Consider the following 6,961-nt stretch of genomic DNA (forward strand, 5'->3'; position numbering starts at 1 on the left):
GTGATTGAGTAACAGACACACAGACAGAGTTACTTTCGCATTTATAATACATGATATTAGTATGGATTCCATTATTAGACCCCATTCATCATTTATTCTATTTATATCATATTCATTGAGACCTTTCCAATTAAGCCGAAATATGACTTTTGCTTTTAGATGAAAGGTCGAATATCCTGCTGAATTGTGGTGCGGTTGAGTGCTATGGTGCTACTTACATGAGCCTGATAAATTAATAATAGACCATCGTTGTCGGTAGATACTAAAAAAAATTACAAAGAATTTTGAATGGATTCAACCTATTGAAGTTGTTCGCAATTAAACAAGAAATGATACATTTCAAACGACATGCCCATACGACAGTACAATCAACCCAATTCTACGTTAAAATTGTATATCAATGCATCACGTATAAATAGATACACAACGAACTTTTGTTTTCGTTACAACAAGAAGATATAACTAGGTAGATATTATTAGCCAAAACGAACTAAATATAAGTAGTACTTATTATATTATCTTTGCTGAATTGTTAAATATTTTCAAATTCTTTCTCACTTCCATATACAACCACATTAGGTACAATTTTAATCAAATATAAAATACGAGAGGCCGTTATAGAATTTAGCGTAGCCGTACCGATACTTATCGGTATGCATAATTTTTACATATTTTTCTAATAATACACATTTTATTATTAGAGCATTGCGTGATCGAACGTTTCAATAAGTAGGTTATGTTTATAGGTACGTTGAATAAAATCAAAAATATAGAAAGGTGTTTGAATAGGTACCTTTATTAAATAGAAAAAAAAAATGATAGCTGTTTCATACTTTTTCCTTGTGCATCTTGCAAGTGATTTAATATTCAATATCTACAATCTTACTAGCATTTAACTCTAGAAATAGAGGTTACCTACTTTGCTCCGGTGAGAAACAAAAGCAAGGCGTAATAATTTACTAATAAATCCTCGAAGTCACGACAAAAAATGATGATATTAGTTATATCGGCAAAATTAATTATTGGAACCAAATTTTTATAATAAAATGTGAAGCCTAGCAACAGATATCAGAGTACTTGTAACAGATAATATTACATACTAGCGGTCCGCCCCGGCTTCGCCCGTGGTACATATTTCGCAATAAAAGGTAGCCTATGTTCTTTCTCAGGGTCTAAAGATTGTCTGTGCCAAATTTCATTAAAATCGATCCAGTAGTTTATGAGCCTATTCATTACAATCAAACAAACAAACAAAGTTTTCCTCTTTATAAATTAGTGTAGATGAGCAGGATGATAATTTAATAAATATATCTATCAGCTATCTACTTTAAACAGTCTAATTAATGCTCTAAGTAAACAGTATAGTCATTATTTTCTAAAAATAACAAAGCTTCACCCAACAACGTACATTTTCTACATTTTAGTTTAATCTCGTTCATGTATTTTACGTTCTGTCGCGGTTGTCTAGACAAAGTGATTATATATTGTATTGGAAAGGAGGACAAACAAGCAGACAGGTCACCGGACTGTAATTATAACATATATCGCTCACAAGTCACAGATTACAACCAAACAGGCCTAATACCTCAAATTTAATAAAATAATAAATAATATTATTGTATCAAACATCCTTCTAACATTTTAAGTTTGTGTTGAGGTTATAACTGCAGGTATTCGATGTTTACATGTTTATTAAGATCGCGAAATATGTTTTTGTAACGGACTTGAATATCAAATATCGAGTTTAGCGGGTGATTTAATTTAAAATGCTGATAGCCTCGCCTATACCTACCGGAAGAATAGACGCACAGATAATACGACAAAATTGTGGATAGTCTAATCTTTTTATATAGGCAACATGAATTGGCCAATAAAATCAATTCACTTCTTATTACCAACATTTATTTAGAGAATTCTATAAATAGATGTCACCCACATCATAGCTATTAGCTTCAAAGTTCTTATGTGGGATCCGTGCTACTCAATTATAATGGGTAAAGAAATAAATTGTTATTTATAAAATTGAATTAACGGAAATTGTATATGTACGAACGTGTTTTTGTATTAAAGGTTATTTTCAAATGCAATACTTAAAAAAACAAGCAACATAATATGATATTATATATTATATACACTATACAGCTATAATAACTTGCACGCAGGCAAAAAATAATGAAGAAAACGATACATATGTACCTCTTATAAAAATTGTATGGATATGGATATAGAGAAAACAATTACGAGCGATATCTATGCAATCTTGCAATATCAATGGATAAAAGATAAAAATGTTCAACTTTATCATTTACGTTTTAATTCATTTCTCTCTTTTGGTATCTATATTTTATATCTTTACATAATGTATGATGATTCATGAGAGTATAAAGAAGCCAGCTTGAATAAATAAATAAGCGATAGGATTTGGGTAAAAATGTTTTATTTTAATTACAAATTAGCATTTTGGAAATATCAACTCATTTTGTGACAGTCGCCATAAAAATATAACTATTATTTTTCAAAATATACATATACTCACCTACTTATGAGGAGCATTAACACATCGAGCATTATTAGGTATTCAATCAATGCTCTTGACCTTTACAGTTATCAAATAAATCGTCTCAAATGCACATTTATAACTTAATTATATTTTTAACATGACTACCTTATTACCTTATTTTAATTTTATGGTTGATCTTTGATGATCGGGATAAAATTGTTAAATTAAACACTAGCATTATTTTTAATAAGCTACCCTTTAAATAGCATTACATTAATGCTTATATCATAGATGGGAGGTACTGAATGAGATTCTTTTTACAATTTTACCACGGCATTTTAAAAATACATCGTATCACAAATGTCGTTATAAGAATGGTATGAAACTCACTTTAAAGCTTTGATATAGAAAGCTTCCTTCAACATTCCTAATTAGGAATTTTCGTCAAGTTTGCCTCCCTTTGTCTGGAAATTAATTTAAGTAAAGCATAGGGCATTAATAAAGTAATTTAAGAGATTTTTCGTTACCTGATACCTGCTTTGATGGTGTAATTTATAAAAATACTAGCTTTCCGCCCGCGGCTTCGCCCGCGTTTTCAGAGAAAACCCCGGGATAAAACCTATCCTATCTCTCAAGTTGGATCGAACTGCACATGGTGTGCGAATTTTATTATAATCGGTTTAGTGGTTTAGGAGTCCATTGAGGACAAACATTGTGACACGAGATTTATATACATATATTAAGATTAAGATTGACAGAGCCTACGTAAATTTATTAAAGCCAGATTTATAATAAAATAACGCTAATAATTTATGCTTTGTTAAAATGTATCTGTTGTATCGAGTCTTGAAAAGGATAAATTAATTGGAGTGTAAATTAATTACCATGAATAAAATAAAAATAAGATTTGTAATGTTGTCTGTGTGTACCAACATAGTTGTTCAACTGCCAAATGGATCTCCAAACGCAATAAACATAAAGTGCTGTCACTATTCTTGAATGCACGAATTTTATTAAATGTAAATATCCTCGAATAACACCAATTTGGCATGCATCCGTAGTGCTTGAGTTGACAAATATTATGCAATGCATATGCGGCCAAATCCTTTAATTGTAACATAACAAATGTAAAACTTCCTTCGTTTTTATATCATTTATATTATACTTATAGTAAATCGGCTGAAAACTCTTCATTCTTCAGTTATACAAAATCAAATAAAACCTGTTGCCGTAATTAATCTGGCAAACATGAATATTCCATCCATACTTAATATTTATTATTAAATCATTATTTCACACTTGAGTGATGGATTAATTTTAGACATTGAAATATTCGCGTATAATCCGTGCGTGAAAGTGCAACGGCTTGCCAAGATCATTTAATAAAATATTTAATATATGTATTAGGAAATATAATACATACATATTACATACTATGTTAATATTATTAATGCGAATATTATACAGGACTAGCGGTCCGCCCCGGCTTCGCCCGTGGTACATATTAACGTTTTCTCTACATAAGAACCATCCTCGTACTTCAAGGAATATAATAAAAAAAGAATTATCGAAATCGGTTCAGCCGTTCTCGAGTTATGGAATTACAACGAAAAGTGGCATTGATTTTTATATATTAGATAACGCATAATAATATACCTATCATTTTGAATCATGCAGTAGGTACTAAATCTGTCTTAATAATTATATGAGCTTTATGCTTCTAGTAAGTTGGTCTATTCACACTTCACAGAACTATTCTCGATATAGTTCTGTGGGTCTATTGGCATGGACCAAATTGTTTGGTTCATGCTATTGGACTACATAGGAAGAATTTTTCAGGAATTTCAAAATGTGGTTTACATAATTACCTAGGTCTGGCAAAGGTTTTCCTGCTTTCACAGAAGACTGCTATCAATAATTTTATTATATTCTCTTATTATACTCTCTCTATATTTTATTATTATACAATATACACATAATTAGGTAGGTAATAATTTTTTTTCTAATAATAATTTATATTTTTCTCATATAAGTAATTGAAGTACTTATGTAAAATATTCAAACAGTCGAATGTATGATTGCTTTATTATTAAAAATATGCCAATTATTTAATATAGATATTCTTTGCTCCTAAAATAAGACGGTACTATTATATTCGTGACAGAAAAAAAAACAATTATTAGCTACTTTAATAGTTTTTCAATACCAAATATCTTCTATAGCGTATTGAATTTTCATAGCCGGATGGAACTTTTACTAGGTATCCTTACGGTCTGATATTTTTCAATTACCTGATACCTGCTTTGATTATCCTGCCTTCTTTGGCTTATTATCGTCAATATTATATATCCGATTTATTAATGTAATAAACGAGATAAATTTATGAAGAAAAAAATTGGGTTGATATATTAATATTGGCTCGTTAATTTAATATTTGTCTAACGTACTTAATTTGTTAAACTTTAGTAATTGTAACTTTAATTAGAAATTCGAATAACCTCTGTTGTTTGCGAATAATTTCTCGTTGTTAATTATGAAACTTCTCGTTTTGCTTACGAATGATTAGGGTTTGTTGTTTGTCTTAAAGAAGTTATATTCGACGGTGAAGTTTATTTTGAAATCGAATCTTTCCTTATAACACCAGGATTATATGAGCAAGATTATATATTTGAAATATAAAGGTATAAAGCACTTATTATGTACATAATGGGTGCATGGAGCCATCTTGTTTGTTACGAGCCAATAGAAATAACGTCAGAGTAACGTGATACAATACAATGTTTATCAAATAAATTACAATGTTGCATAACCGATGCAACGTTAGTTCGATAAATAATAGGATCGTTTGTAGATATTTTTTGATTATATGTCTCATCTATTTTCAAATATTAATATTTGCGTCAAATAAAGAGTATTTTATTGTGTGGGTACTTTGCACATCATTGACAAATAGGAATCGGACACATTGCGAACAACCATATAATATCGTCATATTAACAGCATCTTTTAATATATTATGTTCTGGCATAATATCTACAAACAAATTTTAATAGTCGATCTTCTTCATTGTAGAGATACATTATGTAGAGCAAGAAATAACTCCAAATCTATACCACTTTAAACTCTACCTACTTATTATTATCTCCCAAAAAATTATGTATCTTGAAGTATACTTTGGACTCTTATAAGGTATACGAGTCTATAAAATTGGTTTAAGATTTGCTTAAAAATTAAAGCAGTGGTTTTATACAAAAGAAAACTCATCAGTACTATGTTTAAACCTAGGTAAAGACTTAAGTACTTAGAAATGTATCAGCCCTACTACGAGGGAAACGAGCAGTAACTAATAACAATGTAGAAAAGAATTTGTATGTAGTCATTGTGAATAGAAACACAAAAGGATAATTATTGTGGTTGTCAACAGTGAAGTAACTCACTCTCATAACGGAATACTTAATAATACCCACAACCTAGAGGACAGAGTTGACATAAATTTCAGATCACAAATGAAAGGTCAGTGTTATGTAGGCATGATTAATACATAGGTAGGTATGTTATGTCGTGACTATAATATGATAATATAAGTTTAGTGAAGTTAAGTTATCTTCAAGCAATTGACAACTTTGTCAATTGCTTGAAGTAGACTAGAGTAGTTTTTAAAACAGCTTTTTCAGCATTATGACTTTAATTTGATAAGTACATATTGTGGGAACTTGAGTACAATGAATGAGAAATGTATTTAAAACATTTAATTAACACCCTTAATTGCAATGTCATATTTTAAAATTATGTTTTGCTTTATAATAAAATGTTAGGTTTTATAGTTAAACATAAACTTTAGGGTATTTCGCGTACCTACAAAAGAATATTACATTTGGTCGTTATTATATGAAAAACCAAACTGGAATCACAGGCCCTTGGGCGATTTCCTCGTAACTTATAACAAGATTTTATTTAAGGATTCCATCAAAAGAATTATAAGAAAACGAAATAATGCATAATTTATCATATCAATCTTTATTTCGGCGAACAACATTCTGAATTTGAGGATATATAACGTTGAAAATTTTAATTTCACACCATTTAATTCTAAATTCATGTGATTAGGTATAGTTGTAGAGCGTACCTAGCTAGCTATAATTCTTAGATTTTTTCATCCGCCAGGTTTACGTACCGGCTTAAAAAAAAGTAAAAAACATAAATTTTTAAACATACACAAACTTGCTCGCTTAACCTTCCATTGTATTGGGGGAAATATACTAGGTGTGTCATTTAGTACCTAATCGATACAAGTATATATATCTAATACAACATTACAAACAAGCAAAAAAAGAAATAACAAATTATATTGTACTAGCGGTCCGCCCCGGCTTCGCCCGTGGTACATGTTTACGTTTTCTCTCCATAAGAACCATCCTCGTACTTCAAGGAATATAATAAAAAAAATTATCGAAATCGGTT

Source organism: Colias croceus, chromosome 12, assembly GCF_905220415.1.
Source record: "Colias croceus chromosome 12, ilColCroc2.1".
Taxonomy (NCBI): Eukaryota; Metazoa; Arthropoda; class Insecta; order Lepidoptera; family Pieridae; genus Colias; species Colias croceus.